The sequence below is a fragment of the Euwallacea fornicatus genome, chromosome 6 (genome assembly GCF_040115645.1).
Source record: "Euwallacea fornicatus isolate EFF26 chromosome 6, ASM4011564v1, whole genome shotgun sequence".
Lineage (NCBI taxonomy): Eukaryota > Metazoa > Arthropoda > Insecta > Coleoptera > Curculionidae > Euwallacea > Euwallacea fornicatus.
Genome location: NC_089546.1, coordinates 2,450,864 through 2,474,225, shown reverse-complemented (window position 1 = coordinate 2,474,225; position 23,362 = coordinate 2,450,864). Strand labels below are relative to the sequence as shown.

At 33.1% G+C, this 23,362-nt stretch overlaps 1 long non-coding RNA gene across 1 annotated transcript in view; it reads left to right on the top strand.

Moving 5' to 3' along the window:
• LOC136339637 (uncharacterized) overlaps positions 1-23,362 on the top strand; it is a 131,724-nt gene that overhangs the window by 51,664 nt on the left and 56,698 nt on the right. Inside the window, exon 2 of the long non-coding RNA XR_010732172.1 lies at positions 21,378-21,482. This is a non-coding gene — a long non-coding RNA (uncharacterized lncRNA). The remainder of the gene's footprint in view (positions 1-21,377; positions 21,483-23,362) is intronic.

Here is a 23,362-nt window from a genome sequence, read left to right as displayed (position 1 = left end):
GGCAATGAGGAAGTGATTTTTAAAGCTTTTTTCCTGCAGTATTCGTTTTGGTTTAGCTCCCTGAATCTAATTTCGTGCGCTCGGGCGTTACTTCTGATGCATTCTTCATTTGCATTTATCCTAAAAATAATATTGATATTTGATCAAATTTTACCAACGACTGGTAGAATACTAACTGGCATCTCTTAGCTAGTAAATTTTGTTTTACTATTTTCCACAATTCGTCTTTCATTAAAGACTCTCCAAAAGGTATTCGTTTGTGCTGTAAATATAATATACAGAGTCAAGAGTTTTACATCACCTGAGTTTTGTATTTTAATATAATTAAAAAAAAAATTTTGTCGTCTTCTCATTTTTGGTTTATTACTAAGAATGGTATACTTTTTATATCGATAAACAATGTTTCACATATGTTTTTCTGAAAATGAAGAGTTAAAGGTTTATTTTGATAGTTTGAGCTATCACTATTTTAAGGCTGGAAGCAAAACGATAGATCGCCTGATGATACCATAAATCTATCCTGCAAAAATAGTGACTTCAGTGGAAAAATGGCAATCCTAGAAGTTTGTAGGTGAACGAACAGGCGTTTCTCAAACTAACGTCTCCCGCATTTGAATTCGCTGTTTAAAGACTAAAGCTATGCAAGATAGACCCTGAAGTGACTGTAGGTGTGTTACTAACCAAAGACAGGATCACTATATATATTTTAACAATTCAGCGAAATACTACTATGGCAATACTAAAGCTTCGAGGGGAGTTAAACATACACTTGGAGTTGTTGTTTCTTGTTCAACGTTAAGTAGATGAATCATTCAGTCTAGTTTGCGATGTCGTCGACCAATAAGGGTTTCTCAGCTACAATATCAACACAGACTTCGTCGATTGCAGTGGGATGGACAGAATATATTCTTCCCCGAAGAATTTTGTAATGTTATTCTTTGTTGCGATGAGACCAGAATTGGTTTCGTAAATGATAGCCGCCGAGTTCAAGTCTGGAGAGAGTCAACAAGAACCATTCAATTTGTCCACGCTGGTCCCGTGTCTCCTTTTGCGGGAGAAAGTGCCATATTTGAGTCTGTTATAATGTCGTACGCACGTACGGACTCAGTTCATGTTCAAGGAACAATAGCGAGCGATAGATGCATTAGAGACATTTTGGATCCATGTGTTAAATGATTGCGAGGTGCTGTTGGTAACAGATGTGTCCTCATGGACAAAAATGCCCGTCCTTATCGTACTATGGCAGTAAATAACTACCTTGAAAATGAGGGGATCAATCGTTAGATTATCCTGTTTTATCGACAGACATGAACTCTTTAGAGCTTGGGATGTTCTTTCCAAAGCTATGAACTTTTCAAGATATTTTTTTAGAACCTTCCAGGAGCTTGTTATAGCTGCTGCAAAATAATGGCAGCGCATTCCTCAAGATTTTATAGCTAACTTTGCTCAAAGCATGCAGTAACGTCTTTGAGGTTGAATCGATGCCAAGAGTAGAAAAACACGTTATTAATTTATTTTTTTGAAGTTAAAAGCTTTAAACGAAAATTTTAGTTTTTTGTGTGTAATAATTTTTTTTATAGGTTAAAATTTAATGGCAAAATAATTATAATACAAACTAATTGACTTTTAATCAAAATTCATAAATAAATTAATATTTTATATATTTTTGCACCATATGAAAATAGCTAATAATCAAGGTGATGGAAAACTTTTCAAGCTATATGCATTAATTAGAATTTTGTCCACCTCTGGTTCCGTATGTGTTTAAATAAAATGAGAAATTCACAAAGAGTGGTTGCCAATAAAACATTTTTACCGTTTTCGTTATGGATATTTCACTGGTCTGCGTCGTATATTCATGATGGTAAATATCATATGTGTTAGTGAGAATGGCAAATCTATGGCGCCCAGTTCAATGCACACACTTTAAACACAAACATGTATGAGTACAGTTTAAATTTAAACAACGAATGTAGGATCCGCAACTCTATGAACGGTGAGAAATGCAAATTGGTCATAAAACCTGATGCAAACTCGAAAGCGGCTGGCTCTAATCGAGTGTTATGAATTTTATGCCTTTTGACTTTCCATGTTTTTATAAGTTAAATCAATCTTGATATTAAAAAATATGTGGCCACTCTAGGATTGATATAACAGGCTGTAAATGCTAAAGAATTCACTTAATAAAGTTATTTTATAAACTAGTGCAGGTTACTGAATGTGCCAAGCTGTATTTCGTATAGACATCTTGAACTTCTCTGAAAATTAAAAAAAACTTTCACCTCCATCACCCTCGAATCTTATATTGTTTTGGTTTTGAAAATTTGAGGCTGCTGAGGTACTGATACTGCAGATCTCTACATTTTAGAACACATAATTATTGAAGTCTAGTTTTTTGTCGTCCTCTATACGTTAGTGTAAGCCTAATTGACGTGGCCAGCTGCACTATATGGATAACATAATAATTTGAAACTATAAATTTCAATAATTAATAAACTTTTCTTCGTTGTTACCTCCTATTAGTTAAAAGGGTATTTTTAGTTTTGCCTCCCAGCGAATTGAAGATTTTAAAGCATATGCTTATTGGATTGCTATGCAAGCTAGATGAAATCGGATAGGCATAACTCCATTTGAGGACCGTTGATTTTACTTAATTATTTTTAGGTCGTAATTTTTCGGTGACGGTGAACTTTTCGCGAAATACGGTTCTTAGAACTTCACAATTTTGGTAATTAGTAACGCAATAGTCCTATGTACACAGCTTCTATTTGGCTGGTCAAAAGCCTCCCTTTGACATGTGCAAGATCAATATTTCCCAATTACTGCCAAACGAACATAAAGGTGTACTAAAAACACACATGTATATATGGATGCAGTTTAGGTTTAAATAGAGCAAATTAACGCAGTGTACGTAACCGCATGAACGATCAGAAACGTACCTTTGCCAGATCAATTAATACTTCAATAACCAACTTAATTAGTGTTCTCCCTCGACACCGACTGCATAATGCACAAAGTATGATTTTGCCGGGCTTTCGGCGGGATTGGAAATTGCACTGCTCACCACTTTATGATCCAGGAAGCAGTCCATAGGTTCCAACCTGAAAGCTTCGATGTGAAAACAACAATAAAACTGCGGTTTGGTAATCAAGTAAATTAATTAGATTTCGAGATGAACAATGGCAGATTCACCGTGTTTATTGGCAGCTTTGCACAAGAGTAATTAGCGATATTAACCATCCGTGACGTGAATCTATGGCATCCGGTCGCCCCGAGGTGTTTTGGGATGCACCAGCCATTTACTTGGAGATAACGAGATGGGCCTCTCATGTAACTCGATACATGAATAACGCAACATTCTCCATTTGCTTAGAGCTTTGCTCTTCAATGTTTCATTCCCGAAAGGGCAACACATTTGCATTTACCTCAAAATAAATCAGCATTGATTTTTCAGTTATAAGAGCACTGCGGTAAACAAAGAGTGTGTGCCAATTCTATAGCGTTTGTTAACTTGATATTTACGAGCTCGTTAAGTTACTTTTAACAACATAAACTGATACAAGCGCTAAAGAACTGAAACAACATGGTTTCGGATCACTAACAGGTATTGCTTACTCAAAGCTTGAGAATCACAGAAAAAAGAATTTCGAGTTATGCTTTAATTTTACTCTAGGTCTGCTTTATGTACTTAACATTCAAAGCAATGAAAGATGCGAAATCCCTAACTGAGCTATCGATTTTTACAACTATACAGAATGTCCCGAAAGTAATACGCCACGTTAACCACGAATTCTACGTTGAAAAATATCCCTAGTTGGCTATAGAGACTATGGTTCAAAGATGTTTTGTTACAGGAATACTGGATGTTAAAATAAAATTTTAAAAAGTCAAACACTCAATGATCTCCAAAACCGTTTAAGTTAAAGTTAAAGTCTGCATCAGAACAAATGATGATTATTTTGATCAATTTTTGCAGGCTTTTTAGTGTTATTAATTATTTAAAAATCAATGTGTATTTTAACATTGATTTTAAGTTTTCTAGCCCGTAAAATAATTAATGAGAATCTTTTCTTGATAGGGTAATGCGGTACATAACAATAGTATAATTTTTTTTTCTCAAAAACAGTGTATCATACAATAAAATGTCAAGGGAGCTATTTACTTCAGGATAAAACAAAAAAGTAAACAATATATATTATTCACGGAAAAATCAGCGTCGTATTATTTGTTTTCTTCAAAAATTTTAAGCGGTCTTGCGCTACGCGCGCCGCTGGTGGAACTGAAAAATAATTTTACATTGCAAAATATCCTGCTTAGGTTTTTCTCGACGTCACCTAAATTTTATTGAAACGGTTTTGTATTTCTGTCTGGACCATATGGTAGTCTATAAAGCAAAATAAAATTGTTTTTCGACGTAAAATTCGTGGATGTCGTATGACTGTTTATTTTTGGTACTCCCTGTATATGTCGAATATCCAATAGCCTTATTGTGGTGCAGTAACTGTATTACACAGTGTATTATGGGCATATGTGATGTAGAACATAAACAAAATTTTTTGGATTTCCATAGTTTTGTTTCAGAGTTGTTAGTCAAACAGGGAATTCAGATATTTTATACAAATAGAACATAGAGGAATAATGAGAGAGAAAAGTCATTAAACAGCCACTAAACCAATATTAAAACATGAACTACGATAAAAGAGAAGCAACAAGGGCCCGATACGCTGCACTTGCGCCCGATTGAACAATTACAAAATTTTAATTTTCGCATTAAAACAGTTTACTGGGCCCTATTTTCAATCTAGGGCGACATAAAAAATTTAAGCCGAAATAATTCGGCCGGAAACTAAATTGAAACAATAGCGCCAACAGTTTTAGTTCCCAAATAGTTTTATACAGCCAGGCTCATTACTGGCTACATGCATACATTGGTTTCCAAACTGTGCAGTGGGAGGAAAACTTTAATCAGGAAGACAAAATTTCATATAAGCTTACAGATAATTTTTCTTAAATTTCTATTATCTACGATTAGTTAAAACCTATTTGGTACCTAGTTCTCGCGTTATAATAGAACGGTCAACATTTCCTTCGGAGAGATGCGTTTGTCACTCCAAATCACTCATTAATTCCTTAAAAATCTTCACTAATGCAACTAAATTTTGTCCCATATCTAATGGAATCTCATCCAGAATTCTGGCAATTTTCTCATGAAACAGCAGCAACACTGCAACAATGCTCGCATCAGTTACTTTCCCGGCCAGATGACATTGCGACCGCAAAACGTCCGTCGCCAGATGTCGCCGCTTCCACCACTGACCGGCTGGAAATTTAATATAAACGCGTTATACCATGTACTTTTGCAACGAAATTTAATAAAGACCCAATGACTACAGTTTATGCTAAGCTGCAGGGTAAAATTTTAGAAGCAGTTTCATATCAACCCTTTCAAAGAATTAATCGTTTGGTAAACCTGAAATTATTTCTATGTCAGAAATTCATTCTTAACGAACATCTATTTACGTAGTGGATAAAACCTTCGTCATGAGTTTTATTTCTGTTTGACGGTATTAAAGTATACGACTTAAGTAGCTCAACATTGGGGACAATCTTCTTAGCGATACCATATCGACGAATGTCACCCAAACAAGATTTTCGCTAGAAATCACTTTTACTGGTCGCTTCTTAGCTTGACAGCCTTTGCTTTTCTTAAATAAAAACCAAATCCGCAGGAAAGAATTCTTTGATCTTCAGAAAGGGCTAATACATAAAGGTTTCTCTTTTTTCCACAAACACGAAATATTTCTTTACAGGTTTATCAGTACACAAATGATTTATTCAATAAAAGGCAATATGTGAATATTAAATAAGTTGCTAAACAATTTTTATTGCCATCAGTCGTCTTCAAAATCATCTGAAAAACACATCGAATAGAACAATTCTAAAAACCATTCAATGGCTACTTTCGAAGACCGGAATTATAAGTAGAAAACTCTTGTCCCGTATCGCTCTAAAAGTCAATAACACATTTGAAAAAATATGTCTGGCGGAAGAGCTATATAATGTAGTTCTGCATCATAAGTTTATAGAGCAATAATCATTACGTTGATCTATATTCTAATGAAATTCTAGAGATCGTGGTTGTCTGCATTTGATTCTTGTAAATTTTAGTTCTTTTTCATATAACAAAACTCTTATTTCTTATCGTTCTATAATTAAATTTTTTCTTGAATTTTAATAATAGTATCCGTTAAAGGGTTGATGTGGTAGAGTTTCAATTTTAGATCCGATACTGATTAAGTTGCTATAGAGTGTGTCGGTAAACGATAATAGATACAAAGTGACTTAAATTAGGAAAAAATTGCGCAATTTAAAGCAAATTAATGATCTGTTTTTATAACGGTTAAATTCCGAATAGTTATGAAGATATCTGGAAAGAACGGATTTGGCGGTTTTCATTTTTTATAAATAACTCTTTTACGATTACAGTTAGAAGACTGAAAGTTTTATATTATTAGGACACTTTTTTGAGAACTCCTTAGCAGTATTGAGAGTTTCCTTGTTAAGTTCTTGCTTTCGGTAATAAATTATTATACTTTAGATTTTAATATAGGTTAGGTATCGAATATTAACATCTTGAATGTCGTCATAAAATTCTCGTTTCAATTATGTATTACATTTGGTATTTTATTCAGAAACTCTATGAGTTATAGATACACATAGAGAAATGTTACTTTAACTGGAATGAATTAGGTATCTATATAGAATTTGATTTTTAGCAAAATTATTTAAACACGTCAAATTTTATTTCACCCGATACACTTTTTGGTAGTAACATTCTGATGCTATAAATGCCATCTTCCTTAGCTAGGGTGACAGTTACCCTTAAAAGATTAAATGGAAAGAAGGATCAAGTGATACATCATCTTAAAGATTTTTTGAACCTAACTTTATCCGACATATTACTTTTTATCTTAGAGCAAAATAATATTAAAATAAAATTGTTTTCATAATTAAATGTTGTTTATTTTTTTGTAATTTTTTAAATTAAATATTTCTAAAATACCACAATTATCTGAGCATCCCTTTAATACAACATTTATTTTATTTCGTTTAATAGAGAAAAGAAGTACGTCACGTAAGTTATAAATATGCAAATAATGCCTTACTTAACTGAATTTTATAAAATTTAAATTTCAAAAATGACTGATACCGGCGACAAAATTCTAACACAAAATGTGGTTGTTGAATTATGTCGACAAAAGTATCCTGATTTGCTATCCATCAATGCAGGGACCATAAGTAAAATGGAAAAAAAATTAGAGATCATGGTCATGCGAGAAATGCCCCAAAGAACAGACTGCAAAAAATTGATGAAGATACAAAAATTAACGGACTCTTGACAAGTGAAGGAAAGCCGATTACACCAACCTGGCAAATAGCTTGTGACAATTTAATCAGTAATACATCCGCTTTGAAAAACATTGAAAAATTAAAATATTCAGCATTATAAAATGTAAATACATAAAGAATTGCTTGAAGCTGATCGAGATTGACGAATTGAATTTTGCAAAAGGATTATGAATACTGTTCAGCAATTAGAAATATCTATGGAACGAATTCTGTTTATTAATGAGGCAACTTTTATATTAAGCAGACATGTCAATAAAGAAAATTGTCGATATTACTCTGCAGTGAATCCTCATTAGATGAGAGAAGGTTACACACACTACTCTGCAAAAACAAATGTTTGACCAGGTAGCATATGGAACCGAATATTAGAACTAATATCTTTCGATGAAAATTTAAATGGCGGTTGATACTTACAAATTCTTGAAAACGAAGTATTTCGTACATTATCTAATTTGTTTCCTAGTGAAGTGAATCCAGGCATGCCGGACTAACGAATTTGATTACAAAATGAAGCACCAACACATTTTTCTCGAAATATTCCCTCAGACCTACATATATGAAATTTTTCCAAATCGATGGATAGGAAGAAGAGGCTCAATAGAATGGCCGCTGAAATCTCCTGATTTCACTCCTCTCGATTTCTTTTTATGGAGATACCTGAAATCAAAGAATTACAGTACGAAACGACATGATATCGACGAACTCAAAGAATATATAAGAGAAGAAATTAGGTAAATCACCCCGAATATTTTAGAAAATGTGAGAAATTAGTTTTATCGTCGTTTAAGGCTGTACCAAGAAGTCAACGGTAAACATTTCAAACAGTTGCTAAGTTAATGAAAATAATATATTGAACGTAAGACAAGTAAAAATAAATTAAATATTAGTAAATACTATTTAAAGTAATTATTAACGCAGATAATAAAATTGTAAAGAAAGACAGGTTAAATTAGAGATAATGATCCAACATCAAACATTTACCTGAAGAATCCTTTGAAAATTATAACATGACTCATGTGATTATTCGACGATTGCCACAAACTATGTTAGGATAAGCTACATGTTTTATACACTCACACTCTATGTAGTTATATACAAAATGATTCATTGGAAGTAGGACATAGTAAAACCCGAAATAGACGATACCAAAATATGACGATTGAACTCAACATACTTTATACCAATGTTGCGTGTATCAGAATTAGAGGTCATTAATGGTTGTAATTTTATTTTGAAATTCCTCAATAACTTTTTATGTTTGTATGACATCATCATCAAAACTGGTATAATTAGTGTTTGGAAGATGCCATGTAAGAATTTTTATATAATTTTTAAATAGTTTCTAAAGGACGCTAGTTACAACCTGCCGCTTCGGTATATTTGGTCATATTTCTTAATGAGTGCAACTAAGATCAAATTCTATTCAATACGATGAAACAGCGCCTATTTTTAGTCAAAAAAAGATATTCACTTTTAAGTGTTATCTCCTTTCGTTTACAAGATTCTCACCCATAAGCTTATTCAAGTCGTACCATTTCAAAACCTCAAAAACGTTGGTGGTTGCAGTTCATTCGCATAGGAACACATTACTTAGCTATTGTTGCCTTAGGTTGTCAAAGTAATTAGACTATTTTCTGGTCAATTGTTCTTTTTAAGTAAAAAATTGTAATTTAAAAGTAACAATGCCAAGGCATAATAACTCATCCTTTAGTGAGATGCGCGCTATGATTTGTGTTTTTGCTTAAATGGATTTTATAATAAGACTTATTTTTCATTTGTTAATGGCCTTTCATTTTTTAAATAATTTAAAGATTATATTTTTTTAATAATTATTTTGTTAGATAAATTAAGGATTTAAAATTGTCCTACACGAATTAACTTATAGGTAACTATGTCGTCAACGAAAAGAGATATCAAGATTAAATGAGAATACCTTTTGTGAATAAAAAAAGACATTTTTTCATTATATTAAATAGATATTGATGTTAGCTACACTCATAAAAATTATGACCAAATATACTGAAATGATTGGTTATAACTAGCGCCCTTTAGGAGCTACGTAAAAATCAAACTGTTAGGGACTTTAGGTTATTGGTTTTTGATCTAATTAATTTTGTTAATTTACTTGTACTTTCATCTTTTAAGTTACGCCCATGTACCGCAACACTTATTCTAAGAATACCATCTGGGAGCCAGATCACGGTGCCCTTCAGGCCATATCCAAAGGTTCTTTATGGCTGGTAAATATGTTACTAGACAAAAGAAGCTTTCTCAGTGGGATTATTGCCGCGATCTACAGTTCGGTGGACCTGCAATATTTCCAGAAAAGCGACTCGTATAGGTATTCGTCATATGTCCGCAATTTATGGCATCCGGCACAGCTATAGCCCATAAAGGCTCTTGGTGGTGATGCGCCGCTGGTTGGATCTTCTCGGTTTTAGCACTTAATGGATGAGGGAAATAATTTTGCTCTCTTTTTTCTCTTCGTCTTAGAACAGTGTCGGTTTCGGACATGTAATCAAAATCGTAGTTCGTAACTCGCCCGACTAAGCAATTTCCATCTTCATACTCAGATCAACAAATTTTGTCATTATTAAAACAAGTGAAATTTAACACAGTCCATTTTCGTAAATCAAATTGTCGTTTTTGTGGTTTCGTTTGTCGAAGGAACTCCTTAACACAATTAACCAACCAAACATTTTATTTGCCATCTTACAAAACCTAAGTATACCAATTTTGGTGTTGATGCAATGAAAACTCAAAGAGTTAATCAGGAATTAAAAAATAAAATTTCAGTGTTTAACACCCTGTAATCTTGAAACACGCAACATTGATATAAAGCATGTTGGGTCTAATCGTCATATTATGGTATCCCCTATCTCAGGTTTTGTTATGCCCCATTCCCAACGTATCACCCTGTATATTATACAGTATACACATAGTTCTGTAAATTTCCTTTTTTCTCAATAATTTTTCCATAAGATTCGAAAATGGCAAGGGATTTGTCACCAAGAGGTTAACAGACTTTAAGACATACAGATGTAACAGACGTTCTGACAGACGTAACAGGATTTTCGTCCGAGCTGTTAGTAAAGCGTGTCATCCTCGGTTAGTTTTAACTGAGGATAGCGTGCAATTCCGTCGCTCCAACAACCCCTAGTTGTGTGTGGCGCATTATTCGCATACATTTTTCTTGACTTTTTTTTTAAACATTTTATTTTGTATCTTTGTGAATAATTAGTTCCTGCAGCCACTCCATTTCATGAAAGCACAATACGGGCCAGCAAAACCACCCCTGGTACATTAACCATGCAATCTCCGGGGCGGCTTTTGATGTACGCAAAAGCTGGTCTCGTCCGCGTCTCTATAATTATCTGCAAACAAATTTGCCGCCATAAATCCCTAAAACATATTAGACTGCACCTACCTAATATGCTGACGCCGGCTTGATATACTGGCCCATACAAATACCGGGGTTGTGTAATTAAAATTGCTCAAGTATTCAGGGCAAATAACTCACCCTCGTGCACTACCCGGTAGCGTCCCATGTAAAATACACAGAGTATTATTTGCCCGCTTATTCCTTCTCGTCTGTATGACGAAGTTGGGGTTTTTGCCCTAGTCATTTCAGGGCACTCTGAACAAATGACACTGTCAGAATTGCAAGCCCTTTGAAGCTCGAGCTGCTGCAAATTTGAGTTTAAAGAGTGCAAAATTAATTGAATTCAAAAAAACTCGCTACAGTAGGAAAGCGAATTCATCCAGTTCTCATCAGTCAATATATAATCGGAATTACAAATGCGGAATGGCCCCACAAACAGTGCACTGGCCACTAGGTCAGTAAATTAGGGCCATTGCAATCCGAATTGCAAACCGGTAATCTGGAAAGAGAGAGGGTCGGCTGATGTCTTTGCGGTTCTGGAATATGTCAGTTCGAAATTAAGTGGCTTTAGGGGTATTCAACATCTCTGAGGCGTAAGAAGCTTGTCATAGTGACGTTTGCGGGGACGTGAGAAGCAGGTCTGCATGAAATAGGTTTACTTACAGTTTACAGGATCTATTAGAGACCGGATTAAAGGGCTTTTGAGATATGGACAAGATTTTAGCTGGAAAACCACTTTTGAAGGTGTTTGTGGAGTAGAGTTGGATGACAAATTTGATTAGGAATAAGCATGTTTGGAGTATAAATTTGTGGCTCAGTATTCGCACAAACCCACCAATAACTATGAAAAATATTTATGTTTTATTAGTTGTTAGGACTTGAGCGCTCAACAAACCCATCGATGAACGTTTTTTTTGTTTGATTTATTTGTTTATACAGTTACTGCACCGCAGATAACGTAAAAGTTAATAAATCTGTTAGAAATAGATGTCCGTATTTTTTTAAAATAAATATACATCTAAGGTCGTATAAGGATCACACAAGAAAATAATATTTATAAAAATAAAAGCAAAAAATCAAAATATTTAATGTAATATGTTTTTGTCGCAAACAAAAAATATATAATCGGTTGGTATTGGTCTGTGTTCGATTAATATGAGACACGTTGTATGTACATATTACTAATTCACTTTAGGGAATTAATACTTTGTAGCACTTCCTTTAGCTTTAATGACAGCCTTCAAGCAATGTGGCGCAGATTGTACGAACATTGTTCTCACATCTGCAGAATTGTTTTTCCATGCAGTAAAGACGATGTGTCTGAATTCGTCTATATTGCTGTAGTCGCTACTTTGAACCTCGTTTTTAAAATTCACTCTAAATTCTCAATTGGGTTTAGATCCGACGATTGAAGCGAAAAATTTAATAATTTTAACACATAATATGTATATCAATCATTGCTTTACAATCCCAGCAGGGTGCTTGGGATCGTTGTTTTATTGCAAATAAAAAAAAACTTTAGGCATATTAATTTTTCAGCAGACGATTTCAAATTGGTTTTTAAAATATTAAAGTAGACATTTTTGTCCATTACTCTGTTAATTTCGTGCAGGTTTCCTGTTCCACTAGTTTCCATAGCACCTCGAAACATTAAGGGTCCTCTTTCATGCTTGACTATTTTTACAAGATGTTTATTATGAAATTCAGTGTTTAGTTATTTCGATATAATTTATCTCTCATCTCATCTTAATAACTTAATTTTTATTTCGTCTGGGAAAATCGCGGGGTCTCAGAACTCAAAATATTCATTTAGGTATTTTTTTCGAATTCAAGAGGTTTCTATCGACAAATTTTTGATACAATTTACATGATTTTTTCCGTACTGTTCTGCTGTTGTAACTGTTTTTCTTAAGAATTCTTCACACTGTTTCACTTGATGTGAGTTTGTTTATTATATATATTTATTTATTATTCTTTGGAACATTTCTATTGTTAATTTTAGAACACTTTTTTCGGATTAATCTTTATTTCACTTAAAACAATTTTTTCAATCTTTTCAAACAACTTTTTCCATCCTCTTTGAAGGTTTTCTTGTATTAATATCTCATAGCGATATTTTTTATAATACATTACACTAGAGATTGCGTCTTGCCTATTAATTCATAATTTTTTTTAGTTGTGGATCCCGTAGAATAAAGATTTTATATTAATTTACGCGTCGTAAGATCAGTTTAAATTTTTGTTTTCTATAGTTATTATTTCTAACAAAATTGATACTGTAGGCTTAGCTGAACAATTTATGAATAAACTGTTCTGTCGTCGGTAGAGTTCAACCAAATCTTGTTTTGATAAATTTTTACAGGCCATAAAAATGAACATGTTTTGTATGGTTAATTTCGCATTTATTATATATTTAAAGTTTATTATTTTTGTATTGAAACTACTTTATTGTGGTTTTTTTTAAAGCATATTCTATTCTATGCTTATCTGCAATTGATACATATGTATATGTTCATTAAAGCAATAAACTGTAGAAACATCTATTTGTAACAAATTTATTAATTTGTTCGTCGGTATGTACGGTCAATTTGGTGAATAACTGTACACAAATCTACGTTTAGCCTCATAATCGAATGCCCTTTAAGAGTGCCTAGTTAATATTAATAGTTTTTAAGATTAACTTCTATTTATATATAGGTTTAATCCGACCTGAGATCATATACCCTTTACTTAAAGCTCTACTAACTTCAAAAAATTAATCATTATAGTTTTGTTTATGCTTAATTTAAGCTAAAGGATCAAACAGGTTTCTTTAGTACATCGAAGTCCTATTTTAAACTCAAAGATACGCGCTTACATTGAAGTATTGTAGACGTAACATTCACACTAAAGTAGCACACATGTTAGTTTAACGTGAATAAAGTAGTTTTACTAGTGTCTTCTTGATAGGTTTGTATGAAACAGTGCCTTAAGACTGCAAACTCAGCGTGATTCGAAAGTAATACATCCAGTTCAAAATCGTCCATGGTTGCTATATTGTAGAAGCATCACATCTCCGTCACAGGGAACGATCAAAGATCTGGTCCTCCAGCGTGATCGTACAAAACTGCCCGCTCCAATCGCCAGTAGGATTTGGTTCCTCTACTCGCAAATTACATTTGGTCCTTCCATCGGACAGAACAACAGTGGGCGATCTTTTCAGGATTCGCAAAAAATCTATTTTAAAGCACATAAAGAAGATGTTCGATGATTATACATAAAAAAAGACCCTCTGTAAAGAAATGATTTTTTGCAGATATAGTTCAACAACGGTTTCTTCTTTCTGGATGTATTAAATCCCACTGTATCATATGAGAACCATGATGGAATGAAACACATATGTTTCACATAATAATCAGAAAAGTAGTACCTGTAATTGCAAATTCAGGAATGACCCCATTGATCATTTATTGCGTCGATCATTTGATGCTTCTCATAAGGTAACAATTATCTGTAAATTTTTCATTTGCCACTTTCTCTTTCGTTAAAATTATTTTCTTTCTAACTGAAACGTGATTCAATTCATATCGATATCTGGTCTTTACTAGCGTACATCATTGGTTTCTATAGCATAATAACCTTTTCAACCCTCTCAAAATATTTATTAAGTTTACGTAAACTTCAGAATCACTACAAGTTCACTTTAAGACACAAATAACTGAGCCTCTTCACATCTAGGTTGAAAGAAAAATCCCTTTTGCCACGATTATCACCTTCTCGAAAATATTTTACTAAACTTCCCTTCTGTAAGTATCTCTTAGAGGGATTTCTACATTTTGAATTGGTACATGAGTTATTTCGCATGGAATTTTGCTTTCAGAATGCATGGATCCGCTTTCTTCTCTTGAATTAATAACAATGTTATCCGCATTTCTACTCAAATCCCAAATGTGATCATATTTAGCTTGAAATACAGCGCCAATTCTTTCTTCAAATTGACGATAGCCCCCTGTGAATCCAATCTAGTTTCCCCTGAGGGTGATCACCGTTGATCACGCTCGAGAGAAGCAAGGCGAATCCCTTTGGAGTTGAAAAGTAGTAATAAATGAGCAACAGTCCCTGTTAGTTTGTCCAAATACCCCTTTCTCGACGATATTCTCAAGGAAATTTTTCAATTTTGAGCTGCAACGTGATATCATTTATTGGACCTAGTATTTCAAAATGAACGAGAGAACTTTTTTTAATTGAATTTACAACTAGGCCATCTGGAATTAACAATGTATCCATTTTACCAGCAAAAATCGAAACGTGACCTGTCAGGAGATGAAAACAGTTCTCTTTGGGTTCTCACGAAGTTACAATGAGCAAATTTCCTGAACATTCTTTTTATCATCTACCAAAAATTGAAATTTGATAGTCTTTAACAAGAAATGTCAACCAACCTCATTCAATGTATATTATACCTCCTCCGAATATTTTATTCCAAGGGAGCAAAAGCCGAATTTATTTTGGATCCTGCTCTGATGAAAAAACAATCCTCCTTGTCATTTTGAGCCAACTCACTATTATAACAATTTTTTAAAGAAGATTTTTACTGATCTGGTTACAACGTGATTAAATTGTCAACGATCTCCTCTTCGCAATACAGGTATCACAAATTAGAGGAGAAACATAGTGATTGTGTAAGTGGGAGAAGGATCGTATAAGGTTTAATATCCTTCCGACAAAGACCTACGAAATAGGCGGGTCAGCGCAGCCGACGTCACCGCTTCAATGATTTAGTGGATGATTAGCATCAATTTCGCTGCCTTCGTGGCGATGGAAAGTTTTAAAACTATCAGAGCAAAAAACAGCAACGCGAATAAATAAAAAAAAATTCAATCACTTGAACTTATTTTAGTAAAATTCCTGAAACGGTGAGAGATCTGGTACCACTGGACTGACGCCGCCCACCTCAGCCGCTGACGTCGCAAGCCAGTTCGTTGGTCTTTGTCAGAGGCATGTTAAACCTTGTGCGGTCTTTCTCCCATTCGCATAATCCCCATGTTTCCACTTAAACTGATGATACCAGTATAGTTTATTTTTAACAGATGTTGTGAACGAAATCATCAATTTCAAGCCGACAAGAAATTAATTTCCCCACACAAACTTAGGATCTATCCTTGCTTCTATTTTGCTGCAACTAGTTGAAAAGACTGAAAAAACTTCTTTACATCCCTTGTTTTATAATAATCTCAGATTGACAAAGAATCCATTTCACTTTAAGGAAGAGAATCAGAAGCTTGTTTTTCTTTCAGATTTTCGTGTCGCCCTCGCATTCTTCAGGTTTCGATAAATATGGCATATTTACTTGAAATTGCTCTAAATCATTGTGATCATTAAATAAGTTTCAATTTTCTATAAAATTGAAGTGTTCTATTGAATTTTCCTTCAGAGTTAACCTTCTCGGGAAACATTTTCGATTATAACAATTTTATTACGTTTACTCATTATATTACTTTCTTTGCAGAAGATGTCGTTACACCCTTCTGATTAGACTTCTCGGATATGAAGTTTCCAGTAATGAAACGTGTTTCATTCCCATTGTAAAGTTAATGCATTAAACATAGTAGCAGTTCGATTATCAAGAACACGTCGAATTCGGTTTACACCTTGTAAGATATTCTGCATTCAGCCAAATAAACAGTGACAGTGTGAATGCATGTTCACATTGGCTGTACCGGCATTTTAGGCATAATAGACTGCAAACCTTCGTCTGCCGTTCCGGATTATGGAAATGTTCCAGACACTATTATTGCTTAGTTGTTTTCCTGTTGTCGTGCATGTTGGTTTTATTGTTGAAACATCGACTGAATTTAGTGAAGGACACGGAACTTCATAATTAAAAAGTACTTAACTTTCAAACAGCATACTTCATTGGAAAACTCCTGGAAAGTTCCTTGCGAGCAGCTAATTATAATACTCAATTTAAATTCTTTTATCAGAAACTTGTCGACTTTGAAAAAAATTGCCCGACTCGAACAAGAAAAAAAAACTAGAAACTTTTGGAGGCTGAATTTAACGTTGGGAGACGACGTTCGAAAAAATTGTACCTAATCAGTTTAAGTTTCCTTTTTAATTAAAGGCCCTTTTCCTGTCTTTTTAATTTTATACGCTTGACTTTTAATTAAATCAAAGCCATGAAAATGATGCCTGAATATTTGTTAAAGGCCTGCAGAAATGCTGGATGTAAAAAATCTCTAATTACTCGGTATTGGAGTGTGAATCAAAAAAGTCTGCATACCCGAAGGAAATCCTTATGCAAAGCAAAAACAAATGCTAAATTGTGTTCTGAAAGTAAACAGAAACGAGGACCTAAAACAACATATTTCCCAGATAGGAAAAGTGGAAATTCTCCGATATATTGTGTTCGAAACTTCAATTTTCGTGGCAAAACAAGTGAGCTGACTGTTATTGGTTCTTCGTCCACCTACATTTGCGGTTCTAATAAATTGAGTAAACACGCAAACGAGGTTTGCTTTACGATAATTTTATTCAAGCGAATTAAAATGCGCTCTTTCAATACGAACATAATTTTGGGTTCATGTGCAAACTATATAAAAATCCCATCTTGAAAAGCCTCACCGTACAACAAACTATTAAATAAATATGACCGTCGATAAAACTGTCGTTTTGCATTTTACGACGGACAGAGGACTATTAAAAAGGAACTTCATAACACGCGATAGGATCTGACTCTATGAATATGTTGAGTTTTATGACTGGCATAATTTCGAAAGCTCCATTCAACTGAGGGTGTCGACTCTTCAGTTAAAATGTGAGGCAAAAAGAAAGGAAAACGATTCTCATTGAAGGAAATAAAATTATAGCCCTGAGCAGATCTATTACTGTGCCAGTGACAACAGTATTTTACTGGAATTGACCGTGCTGGCTGTCTCCCAAACGCAGCTAAATCAGATTTTATTGCTGTTTTAAATTTTCGGCGATATATAGACGAAACAATTTGAAATTTCCTACCAATGCCCGAATAAAATTGCTTTTACATTTAACTTAAATTGCGTTTCATTATTATTAATACATTTTTTACCCGTTTGCCCAAATGTTTTTAACAAATTATGTATAGTTTACAGGTAGTACTTTTTAAATGAAATTTATAACGTTATTCTTTTTAGGTCTCGAAAATTCGAGATTTTTTTCATAAAAAAATCTATACTGAGTATCTCTAAAGGTAAACGAGCCCTATTAATAGAAGTAAAGATAGGGAATGAAGCCTTGTGATTAGACCATTAGGGGCTCTTTTCGTCCCCCAATCCACTTCTTTTCAGTCCACCGAGGAGCCTTTGCGTTAAACGGCGCAGCCCGTATTCTTTATGAAGGACAAAATCTTATACCCTTTAAGGGTCGGAAATTCCTCGTGGATAAAATGGGTGACCTCAAAAACCCCGTGCGTAACACGTGTCTCTTTATTGCACAACTCCTATGAAGTAGTATGAGGATTTCATATAATTTCCTATGAGTATATAAAATAAACGAATTTAATTAGAAAATATAAGATGAATCAAACGCAATAGAACATTCTTGTCATATAAAAGATCAATTAAATTGATACTTATTTATTTTAACTATTTCCTTATTTTGTGCAAATCAACTATAGGAGTAAATTAAAGATTTGTTTCAAAATCACATTTACTTAATAGAAATGTAGACTAAATTACAGTGAAAACATTGACTTTCTCGAAACGGTTCGATGTTTAGGAGGCAAAAAGTTAAACGTGCGGGAAGTATGTTACGTGGGAACAGCACCAGCCAGCCTTTTTAATGGAATTGTAAATCAGGTTTGAAATTGTTAGTTTCTATCACCGGCGAATTCTCCAGTTCAAGTGCCATCGACAAGAATTGGGAACCTAAACAAGTCCCAGGAAAGGTTCTTTACTATTGAAATCAGTTATCAAAATAAAGGAAGAAAGTTTGACTTTAAGGGAATATTGATGTCATTTATTCTAAGGTTTTCTTATAATAAAATATTTAAAAAAGGCATTACTTTTTTATTATCGATATATTACATTGTTATAAAATAGGTTAACAGCGCTACGAAAATATAGTTTATGTTGCAAAACGCCATTTTCTTAAATTTTGAATTTAAATTGCACACACAAATTGTACCGACGCCACAGGGAAAAAATACCCACAGCCCATAGCATCAAGTCATATCTCATCCCATACCAGTAAGGTAACATAACTCTTAACTAAACTATTAACTATGTGGGAAAATAGCCATAACTGTTCCGAATTGGAAAATAGTCATTTACCTGACAAGTGTATTAATGAGGAGGATTAATAATAGAAACATATTAACGAGTGAGTATAGTGAATAAAACTCAATTCAGATTACCGAAAAATCTTCAAAAATTTGGAATAAAATTAATCAGTAACTACTATGATTTGTTTTAGGAACGTTAAACCATTAAGAAATTTCCTTTTTTTAGTTTTTTCTATTCTATATATTCGTGTTATTTCTTCTATTCTCTACATTCATGTTCTCTGTAATTTAGATATTCTTTATTCCTGTTACAGCACTATTCTAAATCTATAAGTTATTTTCTATTTCCGTTTATTTTACCAAATATTTTAAAAAATTTAGTAGTATTAATCAAATTTTAAAACTTTATATTTAGCTTAATTCTTATATTTACGGAAATATTCAAGTGATTAAAGAGTTCCAAAAAAATCAAGGCATAATAAAGCAATGTCAATTGTGATTCAGAAAATCTTTCACCAAAATTAATCCAATATCGACTGGATTTAAGTTGTCTTAAGGGATCTAAGTGCATCCAAGTCCGTCTTTTGATAGAGGTGAAAAGAAGAAATATAAACTAACGTTTATCTAATTACTTCATCCGAATCGAGAGCATCAAAATCATACACATAATAATTCTTTAAAGCTCGCATATCTCTGATGAGACTACTTTCACTGTTAACAATATCGTCATCAATAATTCAAAGACGATGAGGTTTCGAAGTTATAATAACAATTTTTTCATTCGATGAGTTTAGAGAACAGTATTTAACCATCGAGATTACTAATACGGAAATAGAGTAGAGAAACTTAGGCAGAATGATAATCACGAATCAATATTCATGTAGTAAAGGAAGTGATTAGATAGAAGAATTACTTTTATGATGAGGAAAGTAGCTGAGTGCAGTAAGGAACAACTAATAAAGAAGGTAGATGAATTTTGATGTTAATTTTGTATTAATATTGTATTAAAATGACAATTGCGACGACCAATTGATGTTACAGTAAACTTTTTTGCAGCTACAAGAAGAGTAAGAATTATTGGAAGTACAAGATGAAGGAGGGTCAAACACAAATAAGATATTTTATTAGAAAAGTTAAAGAATAAACCGTATTTTTACGAGCAAATTATGTCCTTAAAAACTCGACTAAAGTAGATAGACTTAAATATGCGTTAACTTATCTCTAAAAGATTTCAATACAAACGTGATACGTTTTGTCGATAAAAATAGACATAAATGTAATTTCGCTTTCTAAAACCAGAACAAGCAAGAACCCCTTTTCAGTTTGAAATTTTAGTTCCATTTAGAGTAGATCCTATTAAAAGGTCTCCCACTCCATCATCATCAAATACCGTCGATTTCAAAGGAAATCTATACCCTAGGGTAACAAGAGAAAAGGAATTTCATATAATCCTTCACACCCCAAGATATTAGCAGTCGTTAGAGCCTCTCCGGTATATTTTGATCTATCATATATTCCCTTTTGAATAATAGACGAAACTTGAGAATATCGCGAATTCCCCCTTGAGCAGGTATACAAGTAGTTTTAATGGGATTGTCAATATTAAATGGGTGCTAATATTGGATTTAGATATTAGCTTGGGGGATTTTGTCTAAAACAAAAGAGCTTCAATTTTGTAACATTGTCCCTAACACTAAATATTATTGGAATAGTTTCAATAGGTGATAAGGAATACGATAGTTAGACTAACAAATTCTACATACTTTTTTTCCAATATTCCCCTGAAAGTTCGTATAGTGATAAGTCGAAACACCTTGTCCTTTATCGTGCATGCAGCCGTTGAAATAACGCTCCTTTCAAGAATCCATTTTCGCTGTTTTGTCTCGAGGGAAATTTGCATGTTTCTTACCAAACCCCTAGCTCCAGCTGATATGCCTGAACACTCCGATATTTTTCTGCAAAATCGAGATCAAAATTTCAGCAGATTGTATGACATGTGTGTATCTATTTTTCTATGCGAAACTACCCTGAAAGCTCATTTTTCAAATATTTGATTATCGAAAAACAGAAATTAATTTCATAACGAAAAGCTCCCTCCGGCCGAAATGAATCGTAAAGAGTAGATATCTTGGCGGCTCAATGAGTCTCAGTTTTCCAGAAAAGCTTTCCATAGTAGATTTAAGATCATTAATTGATTATTTCGAGGAGTAAAAGTTATGAATATCGTCGAGATATGAAAATAATAAGCTCACTTGAACATAATAAACCAACCCAAGACAGCAAACTCATTACTTCCAATATAATGCCTCCTCTTTACGTCAATTAATTCTGTTCTGTTTGTTTCAGCTTTTATGGAATACCACAACCTAAACCTCAATCACACAATTATACAATGATCAACATTAATTAGAGCAGTGTAACCGAATCCTTCGGGTTTGATGAGACCTCTCGGTAAATTCCAGATTTAATTAAAAGAGCATATTTACCAACGTTGCCAATATGTCTTGAAACTCTGATTTAAACTCTAAGAATAAATTCGTAATCGGCGATTTTTGTTCATAGAAATTGTTATAGACATTTTTATCTAAAGCAGCAACTTCCAAATAATCCCATGCATTTTTATTGACTTAAACCATAAAAATTTGTAATATAAGTACATAAATATTTAATTTTTGGCAACATTGTCAAATGTGATATATGTATACATAGCTGCAAAATGAAGTTTAAAAGACAACACGAAACGGGAATTACATTTTCCTCGGTTTTAATAAGTGAAAGACGTTTGGGACAAAACGACCGTCTGACATAATGGAACAAATAATAAAAACCAAGGCGGAAAATATCTTGATATTCCTTTGAGCATTATTAGAAAAATTTCCCGTGGCCAATAAGGTCTTTTTCTTTGTGGCATTTTTTTTCAATTTTCGACCTGTTTCAACTCAATTAGACAGTTGAAGAAACTAAAATATTTTGTTAAGGGTCGAAGATGATGATGTTTTATGTTTCATAATAAAGGCGTTATGTGTTTTATAATAAAACACATAACGCATAAATAAATAAATCAAATTTTTATTCATTTATTTATTTATCCAAGCAAAATAGCGAACATAATAATAAAAAGGAGGCCGAAAACTGAGCTTTACCATACTCCTTTAATGCACAAAAAATAATTCATGAACAACTTTTATCAATGCTGGATTTTGCATATTTGGTAAGTAGCCAGTGTTTGATTTTTGCTTTCAACCAATTACAGACCTTTATATGCCTGTCACGTGTTCAGTATTTGTCATTTTTAAAAGTTCTCATTTTTAATATTGTATATTTCGAATCTAAGATACAGTGTGAACATAAAACATGGAATAAATTCATTTTCGCAGTCTGGAAATAAAATTAAAAAAATACTTGAACTCGTCGGCTTGAGTTTGAAATTGCACATAGTTTTCTTGCATAATAAATAAGATGTAATGTCATCATTCTTCTAGATCTAACGCCAACGTTAACTTTTTTTAAAAGTTTTTAATAATTTTTTATAAAAGGTCGCACTTTTTTGCGTACAGGACATAAACCTTTTCATTGTTAGATAATATTTTTTTCAACTAAAACCTAGTAAAAATCCTCAAAGTGTAGGAAGAACTGAAGTAGGAAATAATTTGTATATGTGAAGAAGTTCAGCGACAGCAATACAGAATCAGTGAATTACGAGCAAGAAAGATGCTACGAATACATAAGAATACAAAGAAGAGCAAGGAATTTTATATTTGAAAAGTGTCCTGCAGTTACAAATCACACTTGAGATTTATAAATTGTTTCTCAAATTATTTTTTTCCAATATATCCATATATATTTCCTTTCTTATTTGCATATTGAGAAAGTGGTGTTATTTAACACATTTAAACTACGATAAATAAGGAGGTAGTTTCTCGTTCCTTATAGACTCTTTCTTATCAAGAAAGTAATGTTCTGTCCTTAAGTGTCTAACATGTGTTCTAAAGAAAGTAAACGGATACGTATTCAGTGTTTGCATTCTGATTTTATCTGATGGAAAATATTTCTTCGACGATTCTTTCAACCCTTATAAACATTTTAGGCTTTTTCTTCAAAACTTTCCAAAAATGATTATTTACAAGTAATAAAAATCTAGAAGGTTTCCTGACATGCATTCTCAGTTCCAAAAATGATTTAGATTTTGATAGTCACTTAGAAGTGAACTTTGACAAAAGTCTCTGCGGGAAGTGATCATAAACACACTTCTAAAGATATAGTTAAAGCGTTGAGTCTGAAAAAAATCTAAGAGATAATAAGTATAAAATATCACTTGAATAGAATACAAT